A 15,271-nucleotide genomic window follows, 5' to 3' on the forward strand; every position below is an offset into this window, starting at 1 on the left:
TTAGCAAGACATTTTTTCTAAAGGAAAGCTGAAGTTTTGCAGGATAACTAATGAGTGATAACTATAGTAAAATCCAGGCTTGGAATTCACAGCTCCTTAGTTTAAGAGCAGATTTAGATGTAAATATCTTCAAAAAGAAACCATTAAATGTTTGTATTATAAAAACTTCACTTACTTCCTGCACCTTTTCCCTAACATCCAGTCAGTGTTTGCTGTGCTGAGGAACTTAAAAATTAAGTTTAGGATCAGAACTGTCTGTGGCTTTTTTCTTGCACATTTGCAGTACTTATCTATGTGACCTAAATGATATGTTGTGCAGAAAGGGTGGAGAATTGGACTGAGAAACTCTTTTTGTGACCTACCATGCCATGGTGTGTAGTAGAATTGACCCTTCATTCCACTGTATGGTCCCCGCTGCAGAAATACCATCAGAACTTAAAATCCTTTGGAGAGACAGAGCTGGACTCCTGCCTTAGAAGTGTCAGGGAAACCTACCCAGTTAGCTCCTGGCTTTTATAAGAACCGGTGCTTGTACTGGGGCTTGCAAGAAATTGTCCATATTTAGGCATTACAGAACTCTCATTTTTTTTTCCTTACTCTTAACCATTGTTTGACTTCCAGTGACAAGGGTTATTTCATCCTTTGAATGCTTGTTATAGGGATAAAAAGCCTGTTTCCCTTAGGATATCTGTTAAAGCCTGTGCTAGGACTCGTAACTTCAGTCATATTGTTCTCATCTGGTGACTGGTTAGGAATTGTTTATTGAAAAGTCCATAGTTGGTCAATGTGCAGTTGAAAATGTTGTGTAGTTTCCTGACTGCGTTCATATTCCTGACTTCATCTGTCAAAAAGACTTTAACACTCACTTAGGTCCAGACCTATTAAATACTTCCCTGGGATTATTATTCAGTTGGCAAAGTTGCTACTTGGCTGTGCACTCCTGTCTCAGACTGATGCCTTTGGAACACTGAAGTGTTCCAGCCTTCATAGATGGGTTCCTTTCTCCCGTCTGCTTCGCTCAGAGAGCCATCGCTCCTTCCCGTCAGCCTCTGTAGGTCTGCAGCAAAGAGAGGACACAGAGGCAGCGGCTGAACTAGAAAGTTTTGAGAATAATAGATGCTTTTTCACCCCAGTCTTTAAATGTACAGGTAATTTTAGGGAGAAAAGAGTCTTTCTGCAATGCAAATAGGAAAGCCTTTCACATGAGGCAAAAAGATGGCAACTCACAACATAGTCTGTTTCTTTGCTTACAGTTTGAAGCTTTAGAAGTAGTAAAGGTAAGGAGAGCCTAAGATGTTTCTTGTTAACACTTAAGAACAGGAAAAGATGTGTAAAGGTAGTTATCTTGATTAAAAATCTGTTGATCTTATTAACAGGTAGGTTTCTTTCAAGATGTCGAAGAGATTTTGCTGATTTGGGCCCAAACTGCTACTCTGTGTCTGTTTAACTTCTCTCTTTCCTGTCACTGTTAAATTCTCATTGTTTCACAAAGTAAATTCAGTGTCAGATAGCAAACATTAGTCTTTCATAATTTCTTTTTCCAGAGGACATCACTCTCCTTGAAATGAATGAGAGAGAGATGCTGTTTGGTTGCATGGATTGCTGGGGTTTTGGGTGTTCTGTATATTAAAATGCCACTTCTACTTCTGTCCTACTACCTGTGCAGAGGGAGCTGGAATATCCAGTGTCGGGGGTAGGAGCTGATGAGTGGGTGGGTATTTAGGATCTCTTTATTACTTAGTTGGCAACATTAAGTGTAAAACTCTAAGTTAAGTGTACAAGAAATTTTAAGTATCTAAATTTGCCAAATCTGATACAAAATTCCAGATGGTTAAATGCAAATTGTTTGACTTCATGCCGCAATCACTGTATCAGCTGTGCAATGTCATACTGCTGTCAGAATGAGGTCACAAAACAGAGGACATTCAAATCCTGTTTCATACAAATGTAGGAGGAATCTCAAATTCAGCAATAAGCTAGGATGAAAAGGAAGGCAGCACAGTAAGGGCAAGAAAAGATGCTCAAGTTTCCTGCAATTCCTGCCTCATTGTTTATTCCAGCTTCCTGCTTTTTCAGTTTGCCTCTCAAGCCTTTCTTGTGCATATACATAGATTATAGTGTGCAGAAGACTAAGAATAAGCTGAAGGCAGAAACTGAATTAATTAAGACATTCTTGTGATAGAGAAAAGATTTTGTTGTCCACAGATGCGCAAAGAAAAATAGAAAAGCAGCTGCCCTTAGAAATGGAGTAAAAGTAGAGATGAGCATCATGTCATGATGCTTTAGTCAAAATCCGATGTGTTGAAAGTCTGAGAGGTTCTATACTGTTGTGTAGGAATAGAACCAAGAGGAGAAACAATAAGCTTCTGCTGAAAAAATAGTACAAGTCTCATGTCTTACATACTGTCCTGAATAGTGTTGACTTTTTGTCAATTTTCAACTGGAGAATAAGGATAAAAGGAAATACCTTTCAACCATCCTGCTATGGATGACGATATTCATAATTAGTTTTGTGTCAAAAACTCCTGTTTCCTTAAGACCAAGCTACAGAGGCACAGTCGTGCACTGTCATCTTCCAGAGGAAGATTCTGAAGGGCAGAGGTCCTCATCTCATTAGTTTCCATCTCTCCTCTGCAGGTAGAGTTTATCTTTTTTGAAAGCCTTTGTGGGCAGAGACAGGATGAAGGTGATGGAAGAAATCTGTGGCAAATGAGTGGGTAGGTGAGATGAAGTGGAGCTGAGATACAGCAGTCAAGGGAAGGCTTCCTGGGTCACCTGGCCTGCAGAATTAAGAAAGTGGGGATGTAGTTGGTCGGTAACAAGTTATCTGCATTACACCCCTAAGATGGTGAGCACTGGAGTGGCTTGTTTACTCTTTGTACTGTCTGTTTGAAGTATCAGCTGAAGCATTCATGAGGCATTTGGGCCGTGGGAGTTACAGTTTGTAACACATTCCTAAGAGAAATTTGAGAGCTTAAAGAATTATATGACTGATATTTCAACTAAGTACTGAAAACCTTCAAGTTTCAGGATTTTTTTAAATTTTTTTTTTTTAACACAACTTTGATCAAATAGCCAAAAATATTATAGGATTCCTCTTAAGCACTAGCCATGGCTGCAGCAACATACCCAGTGAAATAGATCAGTGGTCCAATCTCTTCTGACAACTCCTGTGCAAATGAAAATAGGAGAAATAGAAGAGAAAATTTGTAGGGCTGGTAGTGGCTTATATTTTTCAATAATTTATCAAGATTCGAGAGCACAGATTTCCTTTGGGAAATATTAGTTCTTAGGTTTACAAAGTGCCTCAGTTGTAAATACCCATAAAAATGACAATTTGGTAGGTCGTATTTATTCTTAAGCGGGTCAAAGGACATTAGCGTATTCCTACTATATAAATCTGTCAAGTACAGAATTTCTTTATGCTCCCAAATCACAAAAGCGCCTCTTACAGTCAAGGAGAAAATGTCGCGTTATTGCCAATCAAGGACAACAAGCAAGCATATCGATCTCTACCCAATAACTTTTGCCCTGCTCTCTAAGTTTTTATCACTGCAACTGGACACATCAACAGATTGGATTTAATATATACAGATAGTGCTGATTTATTACAGGAGGAGAAATACAGTCTGGTCTTACTTCTAGCTCAATATTTTAACACTTATTTTATTCCTTGCATGGAAGCTTGCAAGGACTTTTTCTACAAAGTGTATAACTTTCAGATATCCCTGGGTGCCCATAAATCCCACATTGGTACATTGACTGTTAAATGTCTACACGCATCTTGCATTTGGTGGTCTTACAATCTTGAGTCTTGATTTTGAGAGTTTATGTAAGTGGAAGTGTGGAGCAGGATTGCTGTTGGTTTCAGAGAGGCATCACTAAAGATAAGCTTGGGGAGACTGGAGGGCATATAGGCACAAAAGGTCTGGATGCTGCTTGCTGAGTGGAGCTGTGTATGTAAAGCCTTATACATAAAGGTCACAGGTACTGGAATGCAGCAGAGGGCTAGCATTGTCCTTCCTCGGCTTTCTGCGTTCTCTTTCTTGTTGGTAAAACTTCATTTTTTGGTCTCCTTTTTTTTTTTTTTTTTTGTTATTGTTGATCACTGCAGAGGATTTGGCTTGCTCCACAAACGCAACATCTTTGAACTCTCTGTATACAGTGGTAACCATGGCTGTGGTAGAGGTATGATCTATTAATTACTTCTTGGAAGGCAAGTGCATCTACAAAACTGAAGGGAAAAGTCGCCATCACAGAATTACAGAACAGTGGAGGCTGGAAGGAGCATCATCTAGTCCAAACCCCTGCTCAAGTTAGGGTCAACTAGAACAGTTTGCTCAAGATCTTGTCCAGAGAGGTTTTGAATATCTGCAAGGATGGAGCTTCCACAGCCTCTCTTGCTAACATTGTTCTGGTAATTCAGTGTTCAAGGATAAGCTACAGAGTTAAAAACAGGAGCAGATCTCTGCTAATTTTGTTAGGGTGAGTGTATGAAGCAAGTATCTCAGAGCAGCCAGTGCTCTGTTATTGTGTAATTATAAGTCCTGCTGGGTTTTTTACCTATCTGGGCAGAAGACGTGAGTTTTAATTGCTCTTTTAAGAACTGAGCAACCCTTTCATACAATAAATGGATGCAGAAGTAGCTGATGAATTTGCTGATCATGTTCATAATGATGTGGAGAGAGCTGTAAAGGCCATATCCCACTCTGCATTATTTCCTGATGGAGTGGGCAGAGGAACATATATTGAATTTCTCCAGACGTGTCCTTCCCCAGCCGACATCTTGTCAGGAGGGTATATTCAAGGGTTCTGTATGTTTGTCAAGATTTCCAGATGTCTAGAAATCTCAACCTTTTCTCAGCACGTGAGTAAATCCTTTCTACCGTGCACATATAGCAAATCAGACACTGGAAATGCCCACTGCACATGATGTGCATATTCAGAGGAAGTCTGATGTGGCTGGGGCTCTTGTGCATGTGCCCACCTGTCGATTTTCACAAGCACAACAAATTGGATGTGTCCCACACACTTTGGATTTACTGTGAACGTCCAGAGCATCTGTGCAACATATGTACCACAGGTCTAGTGATGCTTTAAGGGCTGGACACAATGCATACACTCCATAGCTCGTGGTCGTGCATTTCAGTATGGGAGGAGTTCGGAACAGGATCATGGCACACTCCAAAATCATGCTTCTCATTAAGAACCTCCAGGAAGATTTCTGCCATAGGAAGAAGCTGATTTTTGGTTCTTCAGCCCTCCTGACTTGTCACAGAAAATTGTCCAGTAAGCTTTACCCTGCCTTCAGTGTGCTTTCCTATTGCACAGATTTCAAAAGGATCTGAGAAAGCAGTGGGTTTTGGTTTTGAGGGTGTGTGTGTGTGTCTTGACTGGAACATGTTATCTTCACCAACCTGAATTCAAGCAAAAAGAGAAGAGAAAAAGAGAGTGGACAACTTGGAGTTGAGAGGAAAATACGACGCAGAGTATGCATTATCCATTTTCAGTGTCAGATGGAAATGTTGAGCTTTGCCAGCAGCCTTCAAGTCACCTCTGAGAATCAGGCCCAGAATGAGAAAGTTACAACTACTTCCATGCCATTCTCACCTTTTCAGGTAAATACAGAAAGCTGTAGTTGCCAGAGAAGTGATGAATCATGACTTCCTTCCATTCAAAGAGCCGTGGGCTTTTTTCCCCCTCCAAACATTTAACTTGCAGGGCTGACAGAAAAGCAGTAGATTTTTTTTTTCCAAATGTCCATTTGCCTTTCCATTTATCTACTTTGATCTAAAATATAGAACCTGATGGATGCCCTAGGTAAATCAAACATTTTCTATCTGCCAAAACGGTTTTGCAAATGCTTATTTCATGCCATTACCATTTTTCTGTTTCTAGCAGTAAATCAAAAAGTATCAGCCATTCATCCACTTTAAAAGTAATGCCTTTCCTTTGCATAATTACACATACCCAGTGGAGATCTGTATGCACAGTAAATCTATTCCTTTAAAAGGTTTTGCCTTAAGTACCACAGTGACATAAATTGGTGTAGCACAAATTTATTTATTTAAAAGGTTTATTCTTTTAACTGATCGGGTAACTGTTATACTTCCATTGTTTGATTTGGGTGGGGAGGGCTTTTATTAAAGTATTGGATTTAATTCTGCAGCAGATGTTTATGTAGAAAGATCTCATTCTTTACAGGACTTGTAGCAATTGATATGTGTGCGTAATTTATTCTCATTACAAGTTTATTCTTAACTGGTGTCCAGGGGGTCTTCACTGTATCTCCAGTAGATCCATGAGAATTAAATAGTTTAACAAATGTAATGAGCAAACCTGAAAGAAGTACGTGGAGAGAGGCATATGTATCTGGACGTTACCTCTCTGAATTTGCAAATAACATAAGTATGGTATTAAAAGTGAGTGAGAAATTGCCAAAACCAAATGTCTTCCCATAATAAATACCCCAGACAGTATTTTGGCAAAGTAAAGATTTAAAAATTGATCTTTTCATCATTCTCATGTAAACTTGTTCATCTTTTATAAGTTGTGCTTGTAGCTCTCAAGGGTGTCAAACAGAAAGCAGACAAGCCCAGCTGGTGGAAGCCTGGGAGTGAAATTATGAATTTTTTAGCAGATCCAAGTTTATTTTTAGGCTTTATAGAATTATCTTTCATTTCCCTGTAAGTGAAATTGTAGGAAGTATGTTTAAAAAAAATTAAATTAAGAAACTTTACCAGAACAGGAAAAAGTAGAAAAATACTAGAACCTAACTACAGCCGAGTGCGTAAACATATCTCGATTGCATTTGAAATTGTGGCACAGTATAATCCTGCCAACGTTTACAGACATGTTCAGTTTAATGCCTGTGAGAATTCTTGAGATGTGCACCAAGTGTGAGGATACACCAGATCGCAGATTAGGTTAGGACATGAGTGATGTCATGGAGAACTGAAGAAAATTTCTAGTGTGAATGTGTTTCTGTGGATATATTTTCCATGGTACTGGATGTGAAAGTGAAATTCAAAGTGGCTGTATTTCATTAGGTTATGCAAGAAAAACATACAGAAACATTTTGGGGAGAGGATGTTTCATAAGAAAGTTCTGGGTCTTGAATCTCATTTGGTTAATGAAGGTAACTTCATTAATACAATCCAAATATTCAACCCTATAATTTCACACTATCCATTTCAAAATGTTGTCTGTCTTTGCTGGCATGACAGAGCTGTCGACACTCTTTCCTACAAATGGAAAGGGAAAACTGCTTTAGTATCCAGGACAAACCTGTGAAAATGCCATGGGCCTGGGGTGAGAAGATGCATATGATAATTACAGATGTAGCAAGGGCTGTGTATTGGAGGGAGGAAGTTTATTACATGCAGCTCCACATCTCATGTCCGTTAAGGTCCCTCTTCTGAGATTTCACTAAAAGTGGATCTGTCTCTTTTGGGTCTTTTTCTAATACATTAAGTAGATCAGAGGTTGCCAACCGTCCTTTTTGATCAGAATTGACGGTAGTGGTTGCAATCATACAGCTTCACAACAGCATTGTGAGAGAGTAACAAATGCTGGACAGAGGGGCTTGGAAAAGCAAGGGAAATACCCCATTCGGACATGAGGGAGCAGGTTCGGTACTGGTGTTTTGACTTGGGTTGATTTACATACTCTGAAAGTCTGACTCTGGTTCTTGTTTTACATCAGTTCTAGCCATTGAATTTCAGACTAATACAGGTCTGTGACAGTAAATAGCAGTCGTTCTTTAGTATTTAGGTTGATGCATAAAGATATAGAGTATAATCCCACAGTTTCAGCCAACCTGAGTAACATTTACAGAGATGAATGCCCTGAGTAGGAAGAAAAAGCACTCTTTGTAATGGTTCTTGGTAATTTTAAGGGCAGGATTGTGTGATGGAGTTGCCTGTTACAGAAATTGCGTTAGTAAGTGAAAGATGCCTCTTTCAATCCCATGAATGTGCTGATGGGAGCCGCTGTAACTGGGAGCGCTGGATAGTGCAGCCTTCCCCACGGAAACAGCCTCCCCTCTGTTCTGCAGTTGGGAGCCGGAGGAGCCACCTTAAAGGGTGAGAGAGTACCTCAGCTCCCAAACTGGCTCAATCTTTGTCTTCCCATGCTGTTTTCATCGATGCTAATCAATGTTAATTATGGTAGTGGGGCTTGTGATGTACTCATTATAAGAGCCATCCTATTTTTCTGTGCTTGTACAGTCTGTAACACAATAGAGCCCTGATTGGGGTTCCCTAGATGCTACAAATAGTAATACAAATTGTTATAATAATGAATGTGTGGCTCATGGTGTAAGACTAGTGAACTCGGTTCATACAGCCTGCTGAAGCAGCACTTAATTTTGTTTGCTGTTACCACTAACCACAGCATACTGGATATGTCTTGACAGTTGGGACCTCAGCACAGTAAACCATTTCAGCATTTGTTTGTGTTTAAATTGGTGCTTTTTTAAAATTTGCATTTGAGTCTGGTGGTTAGTGTAAATGTATGCTTAAAATTAAGGTTGTTCTTAAAAACTCTTCTGATTCAGCATCCTTATTTTGCGGGGTTCGTTATCCCACCACCATTCTGATGCCCATGCTGGGAGCTGACGGGCGCTGAAGGACAGTGTGCCAGGATGTATGTCTCTTTGCTAGGCTAAAGGCTGTAAGAGCGGGAAGATGCTTCTGCCCAAGAGCTGAGCAGCTGGTTGGCTGTAGGTTCCCAAGGGTTCCCACCTCCTGCAGGGGCTGGAAGTGGGTGGAAGCCCAAGCAGGGAGCTGACACTTTCCTTCCAGAAGAGGTTGTGGTCCCCTTCCCAGTGTCACTGTGCTGGACACCCTTGTACCAAGAGCTGATATCTGGCAGGTGCGGTCTCCTGTGATGAATTTGGTTCAATTGTACTGTTATCCTCACTGGGAATTTCAGCACCATTGTTTAAGTGCATTAATTGGTACAAATAATTACTGTTCAGCCTTGACTCTCTATCCCCAGGCCTTACACTTGTGAGTTCCAGCGACTTAAATAGTCTTCTAATTTTTTTTCAAAGAAAGTTTTCCACAAAGAGTCTTTTATTGTTTGTTACCTGGTTTGTTGTGGATATTGGTTCTAGTAAAACTTTTTCAATTCCCACCAGACTGCATGCCTGGATTTTAGTTATCTATGTGCAGTTTGGGCGTGTGATTACCTGTCTGACGCTAGTTAGTTCTCTGTTGTGTACCACACTGCTTACCAAGCCTGTGTAACAAAAATGTTTTCAATTGTTAGCCTGTTGTATTACCTCTCTTGAGTGTGTATGTTGTTTTAAAAGGAACTTGAGTCAGTGTTGAGTTGCTTCTATGTTTGTAATTAATTTAAAATATTTAGTATAGCAGCTAGATTTTTCCCTGTTAACTGTGCTTTACTCACATTTCATGACCTACAGCACACTCTAGTGATACCTGGAAGTCATGAAGTTAGACCCAGTCAATTTTGCTTCCTTTGTGGTGCAGCAAAACTTAGGACTTCACTAAGCAAAGTCCAGGAAAGTAAATGCCTTTGTGTCCAAGATGGGAAGTGGGTTGAATCCTTTGGTTTAGGGGGGAAAAAAAAAAAAAAAAAGCCTTAGAAATTGAGACTACAGGATATTCTTCTATGAAAACAACACCCTTTTTCTGGACTTCTGTATTTCAGTCATTAGATTTCTTTATAATTGTCTGAATGCACAGAAAGTTGAGGGTTCTGAATTGGTTGCTGTTGACCCCCTGATGGGGTGAGAGGAGAAAGGCTTGAGAAGGACTCTGAGAAAGAAATGTAATTAAACAGTGCAGGAAGGCAGGCAAGTATTTGTTGGAGGTGAAATCACTCTGGTGACGTGTGGGTAACACTGAATGGAAGTGAAAACAGTATGAGCATTAGAAAAGAGTGTAGGCCTCTAAGTTATGATGGCTGAAGTTAACCCTCATATGAGTTCTTAAAAAGAAACAGAATTCATCAGAGAAGCACGAGTTAACAGTGTCCTAGCCTCCCAGCGTGCGAAAGCTGTACCGAGTATCTGCTGCAGACGCTGTTGAGCACTCGGGCAGCTTGTGCCTGTTCAGTATGCCTGCAGAGTTGTTTACTGTGTGTGCTTAAGCTGCAAACAGCTAAGCTATCCCAGAAAAAGCAGGTTTGGCCAGCAGAGAAGCAGTGCTGAGGCTGTTATTATTTTCATGAAGGGCTATGAAGCCCTGACAAGTGCAAGGCAGCCTATACCAGTACCCTTGACCAGTTTGCAGCTCCATCTTGGTTCAACTGGAAGATCTGATCCTGTGTCTCTGTTACACGTACAGAGCATTAATCGCCTATGTAAGGCAAAGCTAAAGGTGGAGTCCTGCTTTCTGGCTCACTCACACGTGAGAAATCTGTAATATCTTGGGGAGAGACACGTTTCCTCTCAGACCTCTGCATTTCACTCTTGTCAGGTAATCCAGAGAATAATGGAAATGAGCATTTTGTTTTATGTAAATAAAACCAGAAAGTTTGCAATAATTTATGGTATTTATTTAAATGACATGCAAATTACTTTGTGAAACTTAGGGGGGAAAGCAGCACAACTGAAACAGCACAATTGTTTCCAAGAACATTCATTTCAAATCCACATACAATATTTCATTCATGCTTAATTATTTCCCCAATGCTAGTCTAAGCATTACTAGTTTCCTTTGTCTTTCTGCTTTTGCATGCAGTGTGATTAGCAAAACTGCTTGTGCTCTACCAACTCCTGCACATATGGGGTTTAGCCTCATTGTTCAAGGGGTGGAGCAACAAGCAATATGAACACTCATGCTGCCAAATTTGGCACATGTGAGCCCTCCAAAGTATACAGATATCACCCGTTTCATTTAAATCCCTGTCCATATTTTGCATTGCTACCGTGATGGCAGCTCCATTGTCTGGGTGAATTATTTGAGGCGGCTTTTCTCCCATTGTTTGTGCACTGTAATCCTTGAGGTTTCTGTAGTCATCGTGAGCAGCTTAGTTGAAAGAAATCACTTAGCTCTCACAGATCACTCTCTGAACCTGCTGGCAAAGGAACGGGCCATGACTAAAGCATGAGACCTGTGATCTTTCTGAAGAAAATCTCTTCAGTAGAGTTTACAATTTGTTGCTTTCATGGGGCTCTGTTCTCAGGGTTTGGACTCGGTGTTATCTTCTGTCCCCCATGGATTTTTCTACAAGGCATGATGGGAATGTAGGCTGAAAAATAAAGTGTGATAATGCTGGCTGTGGATGTGTACCCTAACAACATTGCACATGTTTCAAATACTGGCAAAGGGAGACATCTACTGTTTGACAGAAATTAAGGACAGTTGTTTATTCTAATTGCAGCAAAATCTTAGTCTTTTATTGTTGTGTGGTAGAGAGATTGGCAGATCCTGCTGTGAGTCTTTTCAGCAGACTTTTGAGAACTTAATGCTTGTATACTTAGGGCAGAATGAAAGATCCCCTGGATCTTGTCATAGAGAAGGGGCTGCCCAGTTCTTTCTCTTTCTATTCATCTGCTTGGTCAATGCCCTCTACTCCAGCAGCACTTGCCTCTCGTGATTGTGTATGTGCACGCTGCTGTAGGTAAAGCCATTTGGCATTTGCTGTTCTTTATAAATTATACCCATTACTGGTCTTGAATGCACGTCATTTTACTCCTGAGGCGGCCATTTATGACATTAAGGTAGTGGTTCCCAAACTGAGGGCTGCAGAAAACCAGCAAAGAACCTCTTTGTAGTTTGCAAAGAGTTTCCTGTTCTTTTTGTTTTCAAAGTCTAGGTCATGTTACAGGACGACTATAAATATGGTATAAACACTGCCCTGCTTTTCATGTAGGTTAGCTCTTCAGAGACTCTGTTGTAGCCACATAGGCATTATGTGGTCCCAAATGGTGACACCTGTGTGACTGCAAGTGAGGCAGAGGGATGGCCCAGGAGGCAGTGTTAAAATATAACATGTTAAACTCTAAGTCTGAAAATCCCACTAAAACACACTTGAGTGTTTGCAGTGACTTCTGGAAGCTCTGAATCTGGTGTCCATCATTGTAGAGAGTGATTCAAATTCACCTTTCCATCTTCTTGCCTCCAGCCTATCACATGAGAAAATAGAATCAGGCAGTGCAATCACACAAGCTGGCCTCTTCCCTTCCAGCCTACTAGCTAGTTGACCGCGAGCTCCCTTCTTGCTTGCCACATTATCAGAACTCAGACCCAGGAAGGCTGGAGAGAATTAATCTGATTTCCTAGAAGAACAGGAAACTTAGACTAACAGCCGTGTAAAATTTGGGCTCTCATTCAGCACCCGTGAGGTCAGCCAAGGACCTTTGACTCTGATAGGACTTAAGTCAGGTTGTTTGTGCTTGCTCTGTGTCTCCAAAGTACTGTATGTTTGGGGCCAGGATTATACGTAGCTGTACATGTACTGTTCTCAGACTCCATAAGTACCAGGTTCTGGTACAGATTTCTCACACCACTGAATAGTATCGAGCATGGAAATTGATCACTGATATTATTCCAGACACCTTCAGATGTTATCCTTCCATCCTTGAGACTAGAATGCTTTGTTCCTTAACTAAATATACAATATGCATTTCAGATCTGATTTTGGACTTTGAGTACTTTATGTATGCCATTTAATTAGAGGTTTGAAGAAACCTCAGATGGACTTTTCTTAGATACATTCTGCACTGTGATGAGTGGAGGAAGTGGTTGTAGGAGATTCTCTTTTTTTTTTTTTTCATTTTTTTTAACTAGGATTTTATTCAGTGTTCATACATGCTATAACATATAAACACGTAAGCTAATTTCTGGACACCAACTTTTACATTCAGATTTGCTGTAGCTTTTTCTGAAAAGGTCATAAAATGGCTTCTCTGTACCAGTAAACACAATTGCTGAATTAGGCTGCTGAAGAAGTAGAAAACCAGTGTAAATGACTACCATAATAAGAGTCTAAAAGAGCCAAAAATAGGTATACCATTTGCGGTTAGGCATATGTCTTAAATATCTTTAGCAGCTGGCTTGGATAGTGCTAGCTAGCAATGTGTGCTTTATTCCAAAGCGCCAGCCTATATTTTTGGATCATCTTTCAAGACTGAGATGATATAAGGCAATTAATAGTGTTTCATGACCTTCTGCACCAGTAGTCCATCTTTTTGGCATTGAAACTGATTTTGCCCAACTTGGCATTTTATCACCTGAGAGTGTGCAGGGAGACCAAAGAAGCACCTTTTACAGCAGCAGTGGAATGATTTAATTCAGTCACACCATTCTTCAAATTCACAGTTTCCTACAAGCTGATGAGGCAAACCTCTTCTTTGCTTAATGTCACATAAGGTACATTGAAAGGCTGTGAAGAGACAGATGTTCTATATCTTCACTTCATATGCAAAAACCTGTTATATCCTTTATTTGCATTCAATTAGAAGTCAGACCCTGATGAATATCTAATGTAGGAAATGGGGAAAAGATTTGCCATCAAGCATATGCTTTGCTTGTAGTGGATCTCTGTAACCTGCTATTGCGTCTTCCTGTAGCAATTTGGTCATTTTTACTGTATTATTTATGCCTGCATGCACAGAGGTGAAAAGTGTTAACAGGTGAAAACTGGAGTTAGGTTCCTGGTTTTCAAAATGTTACTTACTGCACAGAGTACTGGAGAAAGTCCTGTTCCTTTTAAACAGCCATTCTGCATAAAAATATTCCTCACAAAGTGGCTCTGTTTAAGGACTTAAATGCTATAGCATTACTTGTATATTAATTTTCTCTTTTGATATAGGTTGTGCCTTGTTTGATCTTGTGAAGCTCACCGTTTTCTTGGTAATCCAGAGTATAATATCAGGAACTCAGAAGTTATAAAACTGTATTGTTGTCAGGGAGAGGAGGTTTAAATTATATGTATAATATGAAGCAGAAGTGGCAGACTTTCAGAGCAGATGCTGTTATTCCTGTGACCCTCTAAGAGCATGCATACCAGGGTTTTATAGTATCCAGGGAGAGAGATATGTTGTCTAGAGCCCTAGATGTTACACAGGGATAAGCAAAGCAGCTTTGCTTCACTGCAGCATAGGGTTTCCCAGACTTCTTGGGGAACTAATAGAAATCTCTTACCCTCCTAAACTTGGATATGATTAGAAACCTGCTTTGGATATGATTAACCTGCTTTGTTACATCTTCCATCCCCTTCCTTCTCTGTGGACCACTCCCATCACATGTTCTGGGGAACACATGACATTTCTTCCTTTTTCCTCTTTTGTGCTTGCTTTGATGTAACATTGTAAATTAAACCATCCTTTCCCATATCCGAGCTAACACATTGACACAAAAGGGAAATCTCAAGAGTATTCTTAGGCTCTTTGCAAACTTAGACAAATGGATCTGCATTACTTGCACATGCCTCAAGCTTTGAATGTTTTTTCCTGCCTTTGTGATAGTAAGAAATTTAAATATTTTAACAGAAAAACAAAAAAGTGCAACTAAGTGAAATGATTAAACTAAGTCTGTCACATACAGTTGCCTAGTCCTCATGTTTTCTCTGGGAATCTCTGGCCCAGAAGAAAATTTAGAGAAACAGCTTTTTTTTTTTTCTGTCCAACAAGATTAAGGGCCTTGTCTTAAACAAAAGATTAAAAAAAAAAAACAACTGTCATGGTTTCCTTTGAAGGTAATAGGTATTTCAGATAATGGCATCAGGTACGTCTGGACAGTTCTTCCAGACTGAGCCTGCTTCTGATGGGCGTTTTCTCGAGACCCCGTAAGGAGCAGGCTGAAAGCCAGAGTGAGTCATTCCGTTGGAAGCTACAGCCCATCTCCAGCTGAAATCATTCTGGTGCCCCTTGGCCTGACTCCTAGAAAGTCAAAAGCTGTGAAAATATGCAGTGAACCCAGCACGCTGAGGACATGCTGGATGACGGGCTTGTGATTATTTTGGGTTCTGCTGTATGCTAGCCAAGGACTTGACAGAAATCTGCCCAGTGGCTCACCAAACCAGAATTCTGATGCACAGTGCTGTAGTTCATTTCTGATGCTTGCTTTTGAGAGATGACTGGAGGATTTGGGGAGTGAAAGGGAATATTTTTTTTTTCTCTAGATTTTTAAAAGTAGAGAGTAGTCTGAAGAGGAAAAACATGCTGATAAAGGAAATTAAACAGTGAATCAATGCTGATAAAAGGGACAAAGAGAACTGTGCTGCAGGAATAGCAGTAACATGCAGTACTTAGAAGCGCCCAGCGTAGTACGGCGAATACAGTGAGACTATTGGC

General features: G+C 40.2%; 1 protein-coding gene across 6 annotated transcripts in view; it reads left to right on the plus strand.

Moving 5' to 3' along the window:
• The window catches only part of C13H19orf12 (chromosome 13 C19orf12 homolog), a 56,501-nt gene that overhangs the window by 29,172 nt on the left and 12,058 nt on the right, over positions 1-15,271 (plus strand). Inside the window, exon 8 of one of the 6 annotated variants that reach the window (XM_086757972.1) lies at positions 8,664-9,058. The exons of 4 other annotated variants lie outside the window; for them this stretch is intronic. The gene's annotated coding sequence lies outside the window, so the exon portion shown is untranslated. Of the gene's footprint in view, positions 1-1,544; positions 1,609-8,663; positions 9,059-15,271 lie in introns of those variants that run through there. One more of the 6 variants, XM_086757973.1, reaches the window with a different exon arrangement.

This window comes from Chlamydotis macqueenii, chromosome 13, assembly GCF_036417535.1.
Source record: "Chlamydotis macqueenii isolate bChlMac1 chromosome 13, bChlMac1.mat, whole genome shotgun sequence".
Taxonomy (NCBI): Eukaryota; Metazoa; Chordata; class Aves; order Otidiformes; family Otididae; genus Chlamydotis; species Chlamydotis macqueenii.